At 44.4% G+C, this 21,261-nt stretch overlaps 1 long non-coding RNA gene across 2 annotated transcripts; it reads left to right on the forward strand.

Moving 5' to 3' along the window:
- The first annotated feature begins 4,543 nt into the window (after positions 1-4,543).
- Positions 4,544-19,721, forward strand: LOC109284574 (uncharacterized). Of its 2 annotated transcripts, XR_009461604.1 has the most exons (4): positions 4,544-4,731; positions 5,288-5,395; positions 8,232-8,322; positions 19,643-19,721. It is a non-coding gene; the product is annotated as an uncharacterized LOC109284574 (long non-coding RNA). The 2 variants fall into 2 exon arrangements; XR_002092071.2 differs by lacking the exons at positions 8,232-8,322; positions 19,643-19,721 and adding an exon at positions 5,946-6,476.
- Positions 19,722-21,261: the final 1,540 nt, after the last annotated feature.

Below are 21,261 nucleotides of genomic sequence, written 5' to 3' on the forward strand. Positions count from 1 at the left end.
AGGCTACCAGTTTGGCCTGCTTTAACTGAACAAGATAACTCACTGTCCCTGATGCAAGTAAAGGGCATCCTCGGATTTTCTTTGGTCTTGAATTCAGAACCATGCTGCCTAGTCTCTAGCTCTCCAACATAGTGCCATACAGTTTTTAAAGCTGTCACAAAGCACTCTTCAGAAATCTTTGTTCCACTTTCCATTTTCTTTGCTGGCCAACTTTTTTATCCTTCTCTGTTAGCCCACTTTTCTTTCATTTTCCCTGTTTTTTTCAGTTGCTAGGACACCTCAGCTTCTTCTTTGATCTACATTATCCTCAGTCTCCAAAGATCAATAATACATGCTTGGATTTGTGAAAAGTAAAATCCCACTACTCTTTTTTTTCAGATACCTTAACGGTAACCAAGTGTTATAACATGGCAACAATAAGTTATTCGTGACAACAGGCATAAGTCTTAATAACAACAGGCAAAAGTTACTAAGTTTCAGGTTTACATACCTAGAATTTACAAGCTAACTCAAAATGCTCACGAACCTGTGCTGAGTTGTGAACAAACTGGTTTATAACAGTGTTGTAGAACTCAGCAGTTTCAAATGGTTTTGACTTGAAACCAGGCAAAGCTTAAAAGCTAATAATTTCGGAGAAAACACACTGGGGTTTTGGAACTGTAATACAAATCGAAGCTCAGTGTAAGTTTCTAGGGGCGGGGGTTGAGCTCATGTTAACTGAAGCCAGAGAAGGATTACATGCAATGTGTGAACTGAAACCGTTCTGTCTTTTACTACACTAAATGTAGTTCTTAGTTTTACTGCTGCAAGCCAGAGGTAAGGAAAAGAAATGTAGAGAGTCCAATTTTAATTTGTTATCTTGGCAATGTGTAGGGACCTTAAAGTGTATGTAATTTATACCTATATTCGTGTTAATGAGAATGAGCATCCCAGTGTATTTTTATTAATGTAAATCATGTCAAGACCAGCTGGTGGTATATATTTGGTATATACTTCTTCTCTGGGACAGGTGTTATGCATGTGTTGGGATCAGCAAGACATATTCACCAAAGAAATTGATCTTCATGGCTTCAAATCCTTTCAGGTACAAATTTGTCTGTAGTGGAAGAACATAGTGCTTAAAAAACAGCATCAGGAGTCAAAGAACTGTTCTCCACTCCGCTGCTGACTTAGGGGTAGACTCAAAAAGGAGCCTGTGATTCTGAGTTTGCAACATCTTTTAGTCCCCTAATCCCAGGAGAAGAATCCAGAGCTCTGTGTCAGGTACCAAGGGCCCTCACATATTCTATGTACAGATTAAAACTCCAAGAGGAGGTAGGCGGGGGAATGCCTTGTTTCTGGAGCCTGCTCAAGCAGATGTTTGAGTAGCATGAAATGGTTTAGTATGGTCAAGATTTGGATACTTCTGGGTATCGACTTTTGTGTCTAAACCCCATTTCAGGTATCTGTGTCCCTTTTTGGATCTGGTCCTTACTGAGAACCCCTGGCAAGTCGCTGAACTTCTTTATTTTTCAGTTTTCTCACCTGTAAAACTGGGATGATAATCCTTATAACTTTGGGTGCTAAAGGAAAGAAACGCTTCTCGGGTAGATCAGCTTCTCTCATTTTCACTTGAGAATTGTTTACTGACAAACATTTCCTAAGGCCTCCCTCATTTCCCAGATAAAAGGAAAATTTACCTAAATGTTGTAATTCTCAGCAGTAATGCTCTCAGACATGCTACACTTCAAGGGCTGCTGTGGGCAAGCTGCCCCTAAACTGGAAACAGTGTAGTTATGTCTGCACAACGTGGCACATTAACACCAGGTGGGCAATTTGCAGCATCAATCAGCTTTGCTAATTACCAGCCTCCTATTCCAGGTGCAGGTGGTTTCACAGTCTCTGGTTTAGGAGATAGGTTTCTCAGAAAGGTGCAGCGTGCTGAAGGGGCTGGGGCCAGGGTTAGGAAGTTTATCACATTGATATGATCATTGGTATTCTTGCTGAAAATGTGTGGCCAGAGTGATTGTAGTGTTTCAGGGATTTTTTTGTAAAGCATTTATCTCAGCTCCAAGATGTGATCCATTGCAAATCTTAGCACAAGCCCACTAGATATGCAGGCCCTACTTATGGGCTGCTTGTGAATCCTGCACCTATTTCCAAATTGGTGCTAGTGATGGATATTGCATAACTGATCCACCAATCTGAGGGAGGTTTGTTCATGGGGCTTTATGAGGCAGTAAGGATTTGAGACAAAGTCAATGCGAGATTAGCAAAAGCTAGCGTGACCTTTGGTAGGCTCCGTAAGTCCGTCTGGGACTGCAGAGGTATCAGAATGTCGACAAAACTGAAGGTTTACAAAGCCATCATACTTCCAATCCTCCTTTATGCCTGTGAAACCTGGACCATTTACCAGCATCATGCCAAGAAACTAAACCACTTCCACTTGTGCTGCCTGCGAAGGATACTGAAGATCTAGTGGCAGGACAAGATTCTGGACGCCAAGATGCTCGGAAGATCAACTCTCCCCAGTATTCACACCCTGCTGAAACTAGCACAGCTAAGATGGGCTGGCCACCTCTCAAGAACACCTGACACTCGCCTGCCAAAGAAAGTCTTCTATGGCGAACTGTCAAATGGAGTATGCTTTTGTGGCACACCAAAGAAGCGGTACAAGGACACCCTAAAGATGTTCCTAAAGAGTTTCAGCATCAACCCAGAGTCATGGAAGCAAATCACTCACAACTATCCATCCTGGAGGTCCCAAATACAAAACAGAGAATAGGCCTTTGAACAGCAATGCACAACAGAAGCAATGAAGAAATGCACGACCAGGAAAATGAAAACCTCCCATATCCAGTCCTCATTGCTTTCCTGCCTCTGCTGCAGCAGATTGTTCAAAGCAAAGATCGGACTTATAAGTCACCCATGTACTCACGTGACCTAGCCTCTACCCCCCTTCATTCTCTTCCCTTTCCCTTTTTTCTCATTTTCCTTCTTTCTCTTTTTCTCTTGTCTTCTCTTTTTCTTTCCCACTTCTTTTCTCTCTTCTTCCCTCCCCCACCCAGATGCAGTCATCTTTGCTCACAAAAGATGAAAGTATTACTATAAGGGTTTGAGAACCTTCAATGGTTATTACCTCCAGCAATATTTAGTCCATTTGTTAAAAATGGATTGGAAATCTGTTAATTGTAGATGGAACTAGCCTGTGTATGCACACATTGCTGTTGCTGCTAGGCTTGGCATCCTTGCATGTTGTGTCTTTGGAAAAGGGATTGTCTCCTGTTATGCATCTGTACAATGCCTAGCACAATGGGTCCTTCACCTTCATTGGGATCTTTGGCTGCTACTTTAATACACATATATGTAATAAGAGTGTTCTGACAAATTCTCCCTCTTGTTCTCTTTTGACCCCAAGGATACAGCAGAACTCCCTATCATGAAATTGGGGCATGGATGACAGCTAGTTGCTGAGACTCATTTCAGGATGAGACAAGCAATTGGTACAACTTGCAGATGTCAGAGCCCCTGGATATATCAGGGAAGTTTTATTATTTGACTGCTAGTTCATAATCTGAGGGTGCCCTTGGTTTAAGGCTGGTTGTCAAGTGTGCTTCCTATCATCTGCACTTGGCAAAAGTGCTTGAGTCCTTTCTTGTCAGGCATAGATTTCACCCATACTATCTATGTCTGTATTATCTTAAGGCTATGGTGCTGTGATGCATTCTTCATTGGGTCACTCCTTAAAACTGTGCAGAGGTTTCAGCTGGTGCAAAGTAGGGTGTGTCTCTCTATCAGGATATTGAGTAGAAGGTACTTTACATGCATGCTCCGTGATCTGTACTGTTCATTTTGACTGAGGTTCCTTCTCCTTTAGTTGTTATAGTCTTCAGCATCCTTGGTTTGCTAGAGGCACTCATACCAAGACTTAAACAAAAAATACCTTTATGGTATTGCTTCTGAGATCAGTCAGATGTGCCCTAGCTGAATCATTCCACTTTCTAATGTGTGCCACAACCAGGTCTCTTACTACCTAGTGTAACATGCTGCAGTAGTTGAAATGATCTGAGTCACTACAACTGTTAGCTCCCTTTTGGTACAAATGAGAGAGACATGGCCGAGAGGTGAATGACTCTTCCATCCTTTGAATGCTGGATCCCAGATTTGGTGATTTTCAAGGTAAGCTTTTTTGCTTTTCTGAGTTTAAACTGCTTGAGGCAGGGTGTTACCAGTTGGTTGCTGTTAATAAATAATGGGACTATTAGTTGTCTTTAATTTGTTGGGGTATCCCTTACCTGTGATCTCTACATTATATTTTTAGTAGTGTAATATGTTTGATGCAAATTGTGTAATGTGCATAAGGAAGAAAGTATAGGTACTAGACTTACACAAACAAATCCATAACAAGCAGCCAGAGCTACAACCTTGTGCCAAGAAAACTTCCTCAGCTTGGGGTTTTCCCTGTCTTCTGGGTTTCTGCTGCTTGCCAAGCCAACTCCCCAGCTGTGCTGGCAGCACAGCAGCACCACCTGTTGCTGTTCTACAGCAGCTGCTACTTCTCTTATCTCTAGACAACAGCCTGCCTTTTCCCTGGTACAAGAGGGAAGCACAGTGTCTCTGTTCTGTGCTACTGAAAATTTGTTCCCTCATCAAAACAAGCAGCTTGTGCCTGACACCTGGCCTACACCAGGAAGGTCTTTGTGCCATTTGTAGTCCATGTTTGAGAGAGGACCCAGGCTGGTATAGGGGAAGGTAAGACCCAATAAGGGGTTTCCTAAAGCATGGCAGAGGAGTGGAAAAGAAAGGCAAAGAGGAAAAAAGAAACTGAAAGACCAAAATAAATAGAATAAAAAATGGAAAAGCAGAGTACACCATAAAGGTATACACAGTAAAGATAAATTTGAATTTATATTATCCTGGTCCATTTCAATCTGAATATGAAAGAAGCTTTCAAGATTTGAACTGTTATATTTAAGTGGTTTGTACATTGAAAAAGCATATGCAGAAGCATTGAATTGTTGCTGATCTATTTTGCTTGCAAAGAAGGTTATCTGCAAACAGGTTGGATACTGTTGCATATAATGGCTGGCTTCTTCATAGATGCCCAACTGAGAAGGCAAAAGTGATGATAAATTTCTGGTTTCAGGAGATTTCATATTCCTGAAACTTTATTCTTCCTGATACATGAGGACAAAAGCTGCTTTAACTTCAGAACCCAAGATAAGAATACAGCTTCAAACTTCATGCCTAAGCAAAACTGAAAGTGGTCATGTAATCAGCTTTGAAATCTTTTTGTTGGTCATTGCAGGTCAAGAGAAGACAGTAGATTCAAAGGATCTGTTTTCTTTACCACTCATCAGACTGAAAATAACGCCTGGGAGAAGCCTGAGGCTGGAGTGGATTCTTCAAAGAAAAGGTGAGGGACTTCTTTACATAAGCACTTTTGAAAGGTCATTTTACAGGGGTGAATCCTGTGCTCACCTCTGTGAAAGGCCCCTGCAGAATGAGCTTAGGACCAGCAGTGAGGAGCATGTTGAATTCTATTGGGGTGTTTGAATTAGGTCACAGCCCAGTGTGGAGGTGGGGGGACCACTTGGCAAAGCTGATATTAATGCTGGCTGAAGAAGCTGACCTTGGATGTTGTAAACAAGGCTCTCGAAAATTATACCTCTAAGAAGGAATTTGAAAAGCAAATTTGAGGCCTTGTCATCAAAGAACTGCTGTTTGATTTATTTGAGAAGAAAAATATATTCTGCTTTACTCAGCCTTGAGTTTTAGCTATGTGACAGTTTGAGGCCCTGTCAGAGGAGATTAGTTATTTCATATGGTAATCATAACTAGCATCCTAAGAGATTAAAAATATCTCTCTTACTTTTAGAATGAGACAGGCTTTTTGATGTGAGTGTGACTTGTTCTGCCTCAAGTTGTTTCAGTGCATTTTCATGGCATTTGCTTTTTTTCTTTAGGCATGGAGCATGTCCTCTGAGGGGAAAATTTGCCCCTACTTTTTTGGTGCATCTTTCTTCCTCTCCCCAACCCTACCTTTTCAGAGTGGAGCATCTGCCAGCTCAAAGGTTGTTCCTTAAAATACACTGCTACAGATAAGTATGGATAAATCTTAAACAAGAACATTTTTCTTGAATGACATTCACAGGCCAGAAAGCAGTGCTCCTTAATGGAAATCTAATTGAAGATTGGTATAATTGTTGGCTGAGAGGAAGGAGGGCACAACCCTTCACAATAAAGACCTCAGTTACCTGACCTTACAAGCTACCACTGAAAATTATAAGCTTTTTTTTCAGCTAGGCAGTCTAAAAACCCTTCAGATCAGATCGAACAAAGTGAACAAATATATACATACTTGGAATAGGAATGCAAGTTGGATATTCTAATTTCTCTGGAGGTAGGTAGGCAAATTTTAATACTACATCAGTTCACCTTAGACCAAATCCTGAGCTCCAGTGTCTACTTAGGTAACAGCTGTGCACTTACTTATGCAGGGGAGTTATGCAGGGGCTATTGGGGCGAGGGGGCGGGGAATCTTTCTTTGTTCCCTTATTCAGGTGGCAGATTTGCAGTGAAGGTGGTAGACTTGCAATAAAGCTACTACACTTCTGCACAATTTCAGAGCTCTAGTAGGAACTACAGTTCCTGTTGTTCATTCTGTCCCACTGAAGGATGATATCTGGTGCATCTTTGTAGGCACAGATCTTTTCAAGTAAGAAACAGAAAGTAACTGATGTACAACTGTGTGACAAGCTACAGGCTTGTGGGGAATTATACTATTGCATAAGTCAGTTGGAACCATGTTGTGTAAAGGATCCTCTTGTACAAAACCAGTTAAGACTTGAATGCTGAATGAAGCTGACCTGTGTCAGACTTCTTGGCTTTGAGTGATTGCTGAACACCACTGGGGCCACCCATATATCATTAAGTAGAATCCAGCCTTTCCAACCTTCCATGTAGCAGAACTGTGCTGATTCTTCGTCAGTCAGTGCCCTACATGGTGAAGTAAGCCCCATGTAATATTTCAGTTTAACATATGGAGTTTTGCACGTGCCTTTGTTCTGTCTGCTGTTTGGTTCAAGCTGTCTCTCCCTTTTTCTCAGAGACCTGAGGAAGGGTACTTGGTATCCAACCCAACTATACAGTTTGTCCAATGAAAGATATCATCCACAAAAATACTCATGTCTTGCACTTTTTCCTGGACCACCTATAACACCACCCCAAGGCTGTATTTAATTCTTATTCTGGTCTACTCCTTTGGCTCTCAAATTGTTTTGGCGTTTTAAATGCCCTGCCACCTTGTTTTCAAATACAATACTTATATAAGTTTTCTTGTAAAAACCTATTTGCCAGTATAATGTAAGAGGTTTGCCTCTTCAGTGGCTGGCCACTATGTTTAACATGAGCTGTGAGGGGTGCTTTGGATATGACCAGAAGGGGTTTGCAGCAGGCGAACATGCAGGAAAGCAGAGTTCAGTTAAGGACAACATTCAGGCATAGAAATACAGTCTCAGGCTATTTGTTTTAACTAGGAATCTGCCTCATTTTCAGTTGTTTACTTTCATATTTGCTTGTTGGGTTCAGGCAATAGAATCCAGTGTCTTTCATAACTTTCAGTAGGTAGAAAATCAATATTTAATCACATTTTTCACAGACAATCACAGTTTTTGAGTGAAAAATTGGGAAGATTTGAGATACTAAAAGGAAATGTTCCTGTCTGATTTTTTGCTGGTCTCGGGGTATAGGCAAGCATAACAATTGTTTTGAAGTCAAAAGAGAGTGATATTAAGCTCTAACAGTGTAACTTATGTCTTCATGATTTTGTAGCCATACAAGTGTAGCAGAACCATTTCAGCTTTAACCTTATTTCATTCAGGGTCAAAGTTAGGGAAGTTAAACTAATTTGTATCACAATACTAGTATGCAGATATAAGTAAGGACCTACTTAATTTGTGGCTTTGCAGATTTTGTGGAAACTGCAAAATCCGAGATTGTCTGAGAAATTGGAAAAATCACCCCCCCCCTTCCCCCCCCAAAAGGTAACAAAAATAAGTCCTTGCTGGGATGGGAGGTACCGCCTGGCTGGGTGGCATGAAGGGCAGCAGACAAGATGGCAACTGCCTGTCGTACCTCCTCCTTCTGCCGGGGCCTTGCTGCCAATCAGCACTGGGGGGCAGGGTTGTGAGAAGGGCAGCAAGCAGTCAAGATGATGGCTGCTTGCTCATTCCCTCCTCCTCCACCCTCAGGGCCTCTCCGCCAATTAACACCAAGGGCTGGGCCTGCCACCAAATGACTGTGGAATTAGAGCGTTCGGCTGCAACCAACCTGTGAAAATTGGTAAGGACCACCCCCTTCCCCCTGTTTAGGTAGGCCTCTAGATATGAATTACATTGTAATAGCTGATGCACTCTCCCAAGATGCCACTCCCCCTCCTTTTTAAAATGGTTAAAATGTCTGTTTAATTTATGCATGCTGCTTTGTATATTCGGTGTTACAAACCTGTTTAAAAATGTGGCCCTGGGAGTCAACTGAGCATTTCTAATCAAACCTGACTCTGGAGTAGATTACATATTCCAATGGGATTACACACCATTACCAAGTGCCATAATTACTGAGTGGCAGCTAGAAATATTACTGGCTGTTTCCTAATTAATGAAGATTTAAGAATCATCTCTTTAATGAGAACTAGCTCTTTATCCTGGGAAAACAAAATAGTGTATATCAGTTTAAATACGTCAAACAAGAAATTTATCAACTTGAAGCCAGACACAAAATGGCAACAATGTAGAAAGAACTGTGTCTTATTTCCAGCTCTGCACAGTTTGAATAGATTGTCATTCTCTCTGTCCCTTTGTCTCCACATCTGTTAAATGCATATGATGCTGAACTACTACTCCATTAAACATGTGTATTAGGAGGCTTAATTCACTAGTGATTGAGAAGTAGTTTGATATCCAGTGATGGGATGTGCTATATAAATGTAAAGCAGGCATTATTTATCATTATTTGAAAAAATTGCTGTCAAACACCAATTTAAAGTGAAGAAATATTAAATTAACAGAGTGATTTCATGTATTTATTTATTGTAATGCTTTCTCCAAAGAATGAAAACATTACTGGCATTTGTTTCTTTCATATTCTATGTCCAACAGATCTCAGTCAATTTTATTCTTGTTTAATTTTTTAATTCATTCAAATTAAACACTTTCTTCTACCTTAAAGCTGAGGGTAAAATAAATTCTCTGCTATTGTGAACCAGTGCAGCTCCACTGAGTCTAATTGAGCTGCATCCATTTCTTGAAAGAAAGAACCTGTGCCAGGATGTAGGGGTTAGAACAGGTGCAGGCAATTATTTTGGGCAGAGGGTCACTTACTGAGTTTTGGTGAGCTGTTGAGAGGTACATGGATAGCCCTGTCCCTTGACAGTTGCCCCACCCCCAGTCACCATATTGGGACAAGAAATCATGCCCCTGACATCTCCCTTTGCCACAAAAGTACTCCTTTTGTGAGGGAGGGTGCTGCAATCTTGGAAACCATAAAAAAAACAAAACAAACCAACCCCTCCCCCAAAAAAACCTCATATACAAAAAAAAATCTACTATAACTTATTTTAATTTTATTTGAAAATACTTTGTACTGATTTATGTGTTTAAGAACTGTATCTAGAGGTGACTGCATAATAGTTCAAAATACAGTCCTAATGTATGTTGTATGTGGGCAGTAAGGGGGTGTATGTGGAAGGTGTAGTTGTGGAGTTTCAAAGTTTCATAGTAGCTAGGGTCAGGAGGGACCTGAACAGATCATCTAGCCTGACCCCCTGCCACAGGTAGAGATGAATGCTGGGTTCACAAGACCCCAGACAGGTGATCGTCCAACCTCCTCTTGAATTTGCCCAAGGTAGGAGCAAGGACCACTTGCCTGGGAAATTGGTCCCAGATTTTGGCCACCCTAACTGTAAAATATTGCCTTCTGATCTCTAACCTAAACCTGTTCTCCATCAGCTTATTACCATTGTTCCTCGTCACCCCAGGTGGTGCTGGGGAGAAAAGGGCTCTTCCTATTTGCTGTTGATCTCCCCTGATGAGTTTGTAGGCAGCCACCAGGTCCCCCCTCGGCCTCCTTTTGCCGAGGCTGAACAGGTTCAGGTCCCTCAGTCTCTCCTCGTAGGGCCTGTCCTGCCCTCTCACCAAGTGGGTGGCCCTCCTCTGAACCCTTTTCAGGCTGGCCACATCCTTCTTAAAGTGCAGCGCCCAGGACTGGATGCAGTACTCCAACTGCGGCCTGACCAAAGTTGCATAGAGGGGGAGTATCACCTTTCTGGACCGGCTTGAGATGCATCTTTGGATGCATGACAAGGTATGGCTGGCCTTGCTGGCTGCGGTCTGGCATTGGTGGCTCATGTTCATCTTGGAGTCAATAATGACTCCAAGATCCCTTTCTGCCTCTGTGCTTTCAAGAAGGGAACTCCCCAGTCTGTATGTATGCTGTGGATTCCTTCTCCCAAGGTGCAGCACCCTGCATTTGTCTACTTTGAACCCCATCCTATTCGCATCTGCCCACTTTTGTAGTCTGTCTAAATCCATTTGCAGCCTCTCTCTCCCTTCAAGTGTGTCCACCTTGCCCCACTTCTTAGTGTCATCAGCAAAGTTGGACAGCGTGCTTTTTACCCCCTTGTCCAAGTCACTGATGAAGATGTTAAACAGTGTGGGCCCGAGGACCGAGGCCTGGGGTACCCCACTGCTCACATCTCACCAGGTTGAGTACAACCCATCCACCACTACTCTCTGAGTGAGCCCCATCAGCCAATTTTTTACCCATCCAACTGTGCAGGCATCAGTGCCACAGTCACTTAATTTATTGATGAGGTTGGGGTGAGAGACAGTGTCAAAGGCTGCCTTAAAGTCTAGAAAGACTACATCCACGGCAACACCATCATCCAAGGATTTAGTTACTTGGTCATAAAGGGCAATCGGGTTGGTCAGGCAGCATCTGAGTGATTGCGTGTGGTGGGGTGTGAGTATGGTGGGTGGGTTTGGAGGGATATGGGGTATGTGTTTGGGGTGGGGGCTGTGGGAGGGTGTGGGTTTTATGGTGGGTAGGTTGGGAGAGAAAGAGAGAGACTGGGCTGGGCTGCCGGCTCCATCAAGTGTGGCTCTTGCAAACTGCATGTGAGCCTCATGCGATGCTACTAGGCAGACACCATGCCCAGGTTCTGCACTGCTGCTGTCTCTGCCAGTCCCAGGGCACCTGCATGGTCCCCATGCCCACCTACTGCCACCATTACCATGCCATTTCCCTACTTTCCCTTCTGCATGCTTGCCTGCCACTTACCCTGCCGCTGCCACTTTTCGCTGGTCCCTGCATCACTCCCTATGTCACTTACTGCACTGTTGCCACTTCTCCACGCTGCTGCCACTTCTCCCACTGCTGCTGCTGCTTCCCCCACTGCTCCCCCTGGCTCCCACCACTTCCCATGCCACTGCTGCTTCCCATGGTGTTTGCCTGGCTCACCCCCACTGCTGCCACTTCCCTCTGCCTCCCCCAACCACCTCACCTGCTGCTTCCCACTCTGGCCCCAGCCCAGCCCAGCCCAGCCCAGCAAGCATCATGGGGCTCATGGCTGCTGGGTGGTTTGCAGCAGTTTCCCCTTTCTCCCTCCATCCAATCTTATCTTACTTTCCACTCAGATGGAGGGAGGGTGGGGAATAGCTCCAGGGTTGTCGGGCTATAAGCCATGGAGGCTTCCAGTTGGGGGCTGGGGGTGGGAGGGGAGGTGGGGCCTGGGGGTGGGGTGGGTTTGGGCAGGGCGGAGCCCAGCAGGCCTTGCTGCTCAGCCACTGGGTCCTGTCACCAGCTCCCCCTGGGTCCTGCTGCCACTGGCTACTGTCAACTTTGATAGGCAGCCAGGGGAAGATAAAAATTAATTTTCTATTTTATTTAGGGGCCCCACAGGCCAGATAAAATGGTTTGGCAAGCCAAATCCAGCCCATGGGCTGTATTTTGCCCTCCCCTGTGTTAGAGCTGCAATAAATTTGCTTTGAACCTTAAAAAGGTAGGACACAGCCGAGGAGAGGAAACAAGCAGGTTATTTGTATTCACTTCTCTTTTAATGCTTTGAAGCCTTGGAAAAAGAAGATAAACCTGCTCAGACATCTTGTAATTTACTGTGTCTGTTATTCAGCAAATTATTATACCACAGGTTACTCAAAGTGTGGCAGTCTAATATTTTCACACCCAGCTTCTATTTAATAGCCTATCATACAAGTTATGCTGGCCTAGGGTTTACCCTTTGTAGGGTCACTCTAGCTTCCTTTTTTAAGCACCTTTATTAAAAAACTAATTTTAATGGACTTGAATATGCTCCTCCAAAATTTTATCCAGATGCAGTGATACACTTGGCTTCCTTTTTAGTGTTTGAACATCATAAAACTCCCATATACCTGGCCAGTTAAGACAAACTGTTTAGCATTGCTGGACTACTTCACAGTAGCATGAGTATACCAAAGAATCGGGTCCTTTTATCTTCATTTGCTCGTTTATTTTTTAATTCCCTCTGGAAGACCAGATTATTTATTAATCTGTAGCACATCCTGTAGGTTTTCTTTCAACCAGATGGACTTGTAATGCAGGCTGAATGCTAGGTCTTGCTATAGTCACTTGGCTTTGTTAGAATAGCACTAAAGAGGACATTCAAAAAAGATTTGGCAAGTAAATGAGATTGCTGGAATTTAGGAGCTTAAGTCCAAGATGGCAACTCACATTCATCCTTTATGTATAGGCACACTAGATGCATACTTTATAAGGTAAAAATGGACTCATGTGTCTTAACAATCACCTACTGTTTATGCCCAGAAGCACCACCATCTTGCATGAGCTGAATATCTGCTGAAGGCCTATTTGAGATTCACAGGCATGGCCAGAACTAATCTGGCAAGTATGCTGGACACTGACAGCACCCAGTTCAGGGGATACAATCACTTTAACTTTAAAAATGTGGGTAATGGCTATCTTTTACAAAGTAGTCTAGTAATTAGAGCACTTCCCCATGAAGTGCTCAGCCTGAGGAAGTCCCAGGTGAGTGCCCTCATTCCTAGGTTATAAGTATCTTTGTTATCTCCTCTTGGAGGTCAGTCATTAGGCAAAAAGGAATGTAGGAGAGACAGGTTCAGAAAGAATTAAGGAGCACAAGCTGACTGTAGCCTAGTGTTATGGCATCACTTGAAAAAGGAAAGCACTCAGTTCTGGTCTTTGTTTCAAGGGCTGTTTATGCATTTTATCTAATGACCGTTTCACATTGACCTGTGAAATAGGTCAATAGTCCCAGAAGCAGAGGTCAGAGTCTAGACCCACTGGGAAACAGTAACAGGTACCCATTGCCCATTGGCCTGTTCTGTCTCACTAAGTTGTTATGCAAAAGATGGGCACCACCACCAGCAATCAACTGTACACAAGGGGATGATGACTTAGGGACTCAAGTGTAGGTGGGATTTCTAGACTGTGAATTCTCGTCTTGCAGTTATCTCAGGACAACAAGGAGGTGCCTAGCTGCCACCCAAGTCTGGGAGGGAGACAGGATCTCAGTTGTATACCACACTTTTGCATTTCCAACTGGGTGCTTTAAGCATTCCCCTGCTCAGTGTACTCAGCATTGTGAACCCCAGTCTTACGTGTCCAAATCTCTCCATTTAAAGTATGGGATACTTAAATGCCTCATTCAGATTTGTGAAATGCACTCCCAAAGGTGGGCACCTATGGTTTAGGCACAGAAATACTGAGTGTCCCAACAGTGGAGTCTCCTTGTGAATCTTGCCCAAGATGATTTAAAAGGAGAACCACACTTTTTCTGTGAAGGGGTGTTCTGGAATAGTGTGGGCAACATAACAGAAACCAGAGAAGATGGGGTCAGTCCCACATTCTCCACTAATCATAAAAAAAAAAAAAAGTTCCTAAAGAGGCATAAGTTTGAACAACCCTATGGCTCCTCTAATTTGCATTAGGGTTGATTCCTTGCTTGTCCAGGCTCAGAGAAAGTACATTAAAGTGGCTAAAAGTCACCTTTAGCTTCACTCTTTGCCCCTGAGTAAGGCCAGACCTATCTCTTTGTTTCAAGATGTACCACACACATACAAGAAACATGCTATTTGCAAAAATAGGATTTGCCATTATTACAGAGCTCACATTGTTAATATTGCAGCTTGCTTTATTATAAAAGTCTTCATGCAAAACCAAAAAGCCTTTTTGTGTATTTGTAAATATCTGTATATTTACAATACTATATATACAGTCTGTATATTTCCCCACACCAAGGGGAAGAAATAGATTCGGGGTTCCTGAGGCAGATCTCAGAGACCATAAAAGCTAAGGAGGCGGTAGGCATGGGGGACCTAAACTACCCAGACACCTACTGGGAGACACAGACAGCAAAGTCCCACCGTTCACGCAGGTTTCTAACCTGTGTACAGGACCTCCACCTGACACAGGAGGTTCACGGTCCGACTAGGGGGAATGCCATACTGGATCTGGTATTGGCAACAGGGAATGACATGGTAGGGGACCTACAGATCAGTAGCCATCTGGGGGACAGTGATCACCTAATAATAGAATTCTTCATAAAATGTCGAGTGGGTAAGGTAACTAGTAGGGTGAAAGTGCTAGACTTTAGGAAAGCTGATTTCAATGAACTCAGGCGATTAGTCAAGGACGCATTGCAGAGTAGGAGTCTTGAAGTGATGGGAGCCCAAGAAGGGTGGCTGTGCCTTAAGAAAATGATCCCTCGGGCACAAAGTGAGACGATCCCGATGCGAGGAAAAAGAGGGAAGGGGCCAGGAAGCTTTCTTGGTTGACCAGAGAAATCCAGGGCAGCCTAAGGGCCAAAAGGGGAGCACATAAAAAGTGGAAACAGGGAGAGATCACCAAAGACGAATATACCTCCTCTGCTCGCGCTTGTAGGGAGGCAGTTAGACGGGCCAAAGCTACCATGGAGCTGAGGATGGCATTCCAGGTAAAGGACAACAAGAAATTGTTTTTTAGATATATAGGGAGTAAAAGGAAGGCCCAGGGAGGAATAGGACCTCTACTAAATGGGCAGAAGCAATTGGGGACGGACAGGGGGGACAAGGCTGAACTCCTCAACGAGTTCTTTGCCTCAGTGTTCCTAAGCGAGGGGCACGACAAGTCTCTCACTGGGGTTGTAGAGAGGCAGCAGCAAGGTGCCAGACTACCATGCGTAGACCCTGAGATGGTGCAGAGTCACTTGGAAGAACTGGATGCCTTTAAGTCGGCAGGCCCGGATGAGCTCCATCCGAGGGTGCTGAAGGCACTGGCTGACATCATTGCAGAGCCACTGGCAGGAATATTTGAACACTTGTGGCGCACGGGCCAAGTCCTGGAGGACTGGAAAAGGGCCAATGTGGTCCCCATTTTCAAGAGAGGGAGGAAGGAGGACCCAGGCAACTATAGGCCAGTCAGTCTCAACTCCATCCTTGGCAAAATCTTTGAAAAAATTATCAAGGCGCACATTTGCAAGAGCCCAGCAGGACAAATTATGCTGAGGGGAAACTAGCACGGGTTTGTAGCAGGCAGATCGTGCCTGACTAATCTGGTCTCTTTTTATGACCAGGTTACGAAATGCCTGGACACAGGAGGAGGGGTGGATGTCGTATACTTAGACTTCAGGAAGGCCTTCGATATGGTATCCCACCCCATACTGGTGAACAAGTTAAGAGGCTGTGACTTGGATGACTACACAGTCCAGTGGGTGGCGAATTGGCTAGAGGGTTGCACCCAGAGAGTCGTGGTGGACGGGTCGGTTTTGACCTGGAAGAGTGTGGGCAGTGGGGTCCCGCAGGGCTCGGTCCTTGGACCGATACTCTTCAATGTCTTCATCAGCAACTTGGACGAGGGAGTGGAATGTACTCTGTCCAAGTTTGCAGATGACACAAAGCTATGGGTAGAAGTGGACACGCCAGAGGGCAGGGAACAGCTGCAAGCAGACCTGGACAGGTTGGACAAGTGGGCAGAAAACAACAGAATGCAGTTCAACAAGGAGAAATGCAAAGTGCTGCACCTAGGGAGGAAAAATGTCCAGCATACCTACAGCCTAGGAAATGACCTGCTGGGTGGCATGGAAGTGGAAAGGGATCTTGGAGTCCTAGTGGACTCCAAGATGAACATGAGCGGTCAGTGTGATGAAGCTATCAGAAAAGCCAATGACACTTTATCATGCATCAGCAGATGCATGACGAATAAATCCAAGGAGGTGATACTTCCCCTCTATCGGGCGCTGGTCAGACCACAGTTGGAGTACTGCATGCAATTCTGGGCGCCGCACTTCAAGAGGGATGTGGATAACCTGGGGAGAGTCCACAGAAGGGCCACTTGCATGGTTAAGGGCCTGCAGACCAAGCCCTACAAGGAGAGACTAGAGAACCTGGACCTTTTCAGCCTCCGCAAGAGAAGGTTGAGAGGCGACCTTGTGGCTGTCTATAAGTTCATCACGGGGGCACAGAAGGGAATTGGTGAGGTTTTATTCACCAAGCTGCCCCCAGGGGTTACAAGAAATAATGGGCACAAGCTAGCAGAGAGCAGATTTAGATTGGACATTAGGAAGAACTTCTTCACAGTTCGAGTGGCCAAGATCTGGAACGGGCTCCCAAGGGAGGTGGTGCTCTCCCCTACCCTGGGGGTCTTCAAGAGGAGGTTAGATAAGCATCTAGCTGGAGTCATCTAGACCCAGCACTCTTTCCTGCCTATGCAGGGGGTCGGACTCGATGATCTATTGAGGTCCCTTCTGACCCTAACATCTATGAATCTGTGTATGTAGATCATAGAATATAATAGGGTTAGAAGGGCCTTCAATTCAAGGCAGGATCATCCCTGTAAAACCATCCCAGTCAAGTATCTGTCTAACCAGCTCTTAGAAACTTCTAAAGATGGAGGTTCCACAGCCTCTCTGGTTCCAATGCTTAACCCCATAAGTTACCCTTGCTGCAATTTAAGACCATTGCTTCTAGTCTTGGCCCCTACAGCAACAGAGAATAGCTTACCTCTATCCTCTTCATAACAGTTCTTCAGCTACTCCAGCTATCAAATCCTCCTTCATTCTTCATAGTTTCATGGTTGGTAGGGTTGGAAGGGACCTGATCAGATCATCAAGTCCGACCCCCTGCCATGGGCAGAAAAGAATGCTGGGGTCAAACGACCCCAGCAAGGTGTCTATCTAGCCTCCTTTTAAAGACCCCCAGGGTAGGAGTGAGCACCACTTCCCTTGGAAGTTGGTTCCGGGTCCTAGCTGCCCTGACTGTGAAGTAGTGCCTCCTGATATCTAGCCTGAATATACTGTCAGTCAACTTATGGCTATTATTCCTTGTCACTCCCAGTAGTGCTTGGAGGAACAGGGACTCTCCCATTGCCTGCTGGTTTCCCTTGGCCAGTTTATAGATGGCCACCAGATCCCCCCTCAGCCTTCTCTTGTGGAGGCTGCACAGGTTCAGGTCCCTTAGCCTCTCCTCGTAGGGCCTGCCCTGTTGCCCCCCAATCATGCGAGTGGCCCTCCTCCGGACCCTCTCGATGTTGTCCACATCCCTCCTGAAGTGCAGCGCCCAGAACTGGACACAGTACTCCAACTGCGGCCTGACCAGTGTTGCATAGAGGGGGGGGATCACCTCCTTGCACCTACTCTTGATACATCTGTGGATGCATGACAAGATGCGATTAGCCTTCCTGACTGCATCCCCACATTGGCGGCCCATGTTCATCTTGGAGTCTATAATGACTCCAAGATCCTTTTCTGCCTCTGTGCTGATGAGAAGGGAGTTCCCCAGCCTGTAGGTTTGCTGCTGGTTCTTTCTCCCTAGGTGCAGTACCCTGCACTTGTCAGTATTGAATCCCATCTTATTCTCATCCACCCACCCCTGTAACCTCTCCAGATCCAATTGCAGCCTATTCCTCCCTTCTAGCGTGCCCACTTCTCCCCACATCTTAGTGTCATCTGCGAATTTGAACAAGGTGCTTTTCACCCCCTCATCCAAGTCACTGATTAAGATGTTGGACAGTGCGGGCCTGAGGAACCCCACTGCCCACATCCCTCCAGGTAAAAAATTACCTGTCCACCACCACTCTCTGGGTGCAGCCTCCAGCCAATTGGCAACCCATCTGACTGTGTAGGCATTGACACCACAGTCGCCTAATTTTTTAACGAGAAAGGGATGAAAGACAGTGTCGAAGGCCTTCCTAAAGTCCAGAAAGACTACGTCCACTGCGACACCAGTGTCCAAGGATTTTATGACCTGGTCATAGAAGGCAACCAGGTTGGTCTGACAGGACCTGCTTCTAATGAACCCATGTTGGTTGCCCCTAAGCATACACTCCCCTGTTTGCCCCTCGCAGATGCGCACCTGGATAATTTTCTCAAAGAGTTTCCCCAGGACCGAGGTAAGACTAACAGGCCTATAATTTCCTGGGTCCTCCTTCCTCCCTTTTTTAAAAATGGGAAACACATTGGCCCTTTTCTAGTCATCTGGCACAATGCCAGAGCACCATGAGTGCTTGTAAAGCTGTGCCGGGGTCCCGCAATGACCTCTGCTAATTCCCTCAGCACTCTGGGGTGGAGATTGCAGGACCTGCTGATTTGAACACGGCCAGTCCCTCCAGAAGTTCCCTGACTAGGTCCTCACTGACCCTGGGCCTGGCTGCGCCTCCCCTGGGACCATGGGGGATCCCAGTGGGGGGGATGACCTGGTCCCTGCTCAGAAAAATGGAGGCAAAGAAATTGTTAAATAGGTTCACTTTGTCATCTGGTGAGACCACCAGATTTCTAACTGTGTCCTGCAGAGGCCCCACATTACTTGGAACCTTCTTTTTACCCCCTATGTATTTAAAAAAGGATTTCTTGTTATCCTTGATCTGGGGTGCTAATCCCAGTTCCATCTCTGCCTTGGCCTTCCTATCAGTCCCCCTACAATCCTGAGCAATGGAGGTATAGTCCTCCCAGGTATAGTCTTCTTTTCCCTAGACTAAATAACCCTAGTTCTTTTGGTCTTTTCTCACAAATCATGTTTCCCAAATCTCCAGTCATTTCTATTGCCCTCCACTGAACTCTTCCCAATCTGTTGACATCTTTCCTGAAGTGCAAGGCCCAAAACTAGAGAGAGTATTCCAGGTGAAACCTCATGAGTGCCAAACAGAGTGGGAGAATCACTTTCCTTCATTTGCAACTTAATATAACCCATGATTCTGTTGGCCTTTTTTGCAACAGGAGCATACTATTGGTTCATATTCAACTTACAGTCTACTGTAACCCCCAGGCCAATTTCTGCAGTACTGTTGCCTGGCCTGTCATTCCTTAGTCTCTGCATGCAACTGTTCTGTCCTAAATGCAAGACTTCTGACCATTTCTCCAATTCATCAAATTCATTCTGAATCCTCGCTCTACCCACCAGAGAGCCTGCAGTTCCACCTAGCTTGGTGTCATCTGCAAATTTGCCAAGTGTGTGCTCAATCCCATCCTCCACATCATAAATAAACATAGGAAATAATACTATCCCTAGAACAGGCTCTTTGGGAGCCCCACATGATATCTCCTCCCAACTAGACATTGAACCATTGATAACTATATTTGTTAAGCACAATGATCCAACCAGTGTGTATTTCTTTGTAGCTTGAGGAACCTAGAACTGAAATACTTACAATATGGCTTCTCAGTGGATCAGAAAGTGAGCCAGAAAGAATGAAACACTTGCAGGTATTTATCGTGTATCTGTGTTGCGCAGTATGTTAGTACTGTGCTATGAAGTTATGTGCATGCCACTGATATTAAGTCCTTTGAGACTGAAAGCGTGATTATGATAAAGTGCTTGTTCTCCAAAAGGGGAAGCTGCCATTTGAATTGGTCCTGGAACACAGTTCTGGGGTGATTAATGGGTCAGCATTAACAGTAGTCTTGGAAACATTACTTTGAGGTCATTTTGAATAAATTGGAGAGAATTGGACAGAAAAAGCACCACCTGCAGATGTTTTGAATAGTCAAAGCAATATTACTGGCAAGCCCTTCTCCACCACCACTCAATGCACAAAATTCAATGCAATATGATTTCTTTAAAAAATAATGATAGTTCATTGGAACTTTTTTTATTAGACTTTTACCTTTAATGCCCTAAGTTCAATACTGATCACCAGCAACATGAAATGGACTCAGTCTGGTGTTTCAAAATATTTGCATCACCTGTTTATGATGTTAGTCAGCCCATTAAGCTTGCCTCAAGTAGGATAGGGTTTTTTATTTTGTTTGTTTGTTTTAACTGAGAAATTGGGCATATACAGCTAAAAATGAAAGGAAATGAAAAAGTAATTGTTAAAACACAATACTTATTTGCATTCTGCCTAATTCTACCTGCTTTTATAGGGCATGGACAAAAAAATACATACCCCAATATCATTTATATCATTTTTGTATGCTGATAGTGAGATCGGGAACAATGGCGAGCAGTTGTTCTAGGTTGGCTTGCACAAGAGATGACTATTACTGTATCTCACTGGTAAAGATTCTTCCAGGTGTGATCAGTTTTATTGCAGTGGCTGTAAACTGCCATGTTTTGTGAAACATTGGTCTACTGGACTGGGTGAATTTACCCTATTTGTAGGGACTTATTAGCTGTCAGCTCCTTTCCCCACCCCCAATGGCATAATGCCAATTACCCCAGTGTAAATAATGTATCTATCTGTCTGTCCTCAATCTCTCACATCAGCACTAATTATGTATCCCTAAATGAGTACATATTGACGATCTTTCTAGGTCTACTGTGCAGGGAATTTGCCATATCTCCACTGTCTGAGGAGGGATGGCCAGTTGATGCAACTAATGGGGAAATTGGGTATTACAGCATTCCAGTGCTACAGATAGAAATGTCTGCAAGAGTGTTTTGGAAGAGTCTTCTTTACTGACAGCTTTGAAAAACAAGGAAATGAATTAAGCAGAAATGACACACTGCAAAATAAAGATTGCTCATAAATGGTTTGGGAGCAAATCAAGTATGGCAGGAGTAACTGTTTGACTTGGATGACTTTACCTTTTTCTGTAACCACTGACAGCTGCATCAGAACAGCTTAAGTAGAGCTCAGTGGAAAGTTGGTGTTATGCATTTATGACGTATAACCTCTTATCCTATTCCCAGTAAGGTGACCTTGGAGGAGTTTTGATCTAAAAGGAAAATACCTGGATTTCAAAGTAGTACTCATTGAATCTTGTCGTTATCATGGAGAACTTGGAGGTGGGGAGGG

The sequence above is a fragment of the Alligator mississippiensis genome, chromosome 4, assembly GCF_030867095.1.
Source record: "Alligator mississippiensis isolate rAllMis1 chromosome 4, rAllMis1, whole genome shotgun sequence".
NCBI lineage: Eukaryota > Metazoa > Chordata > Crocodylia > Alligatoridae > Alligator > Alligator mississippiensis.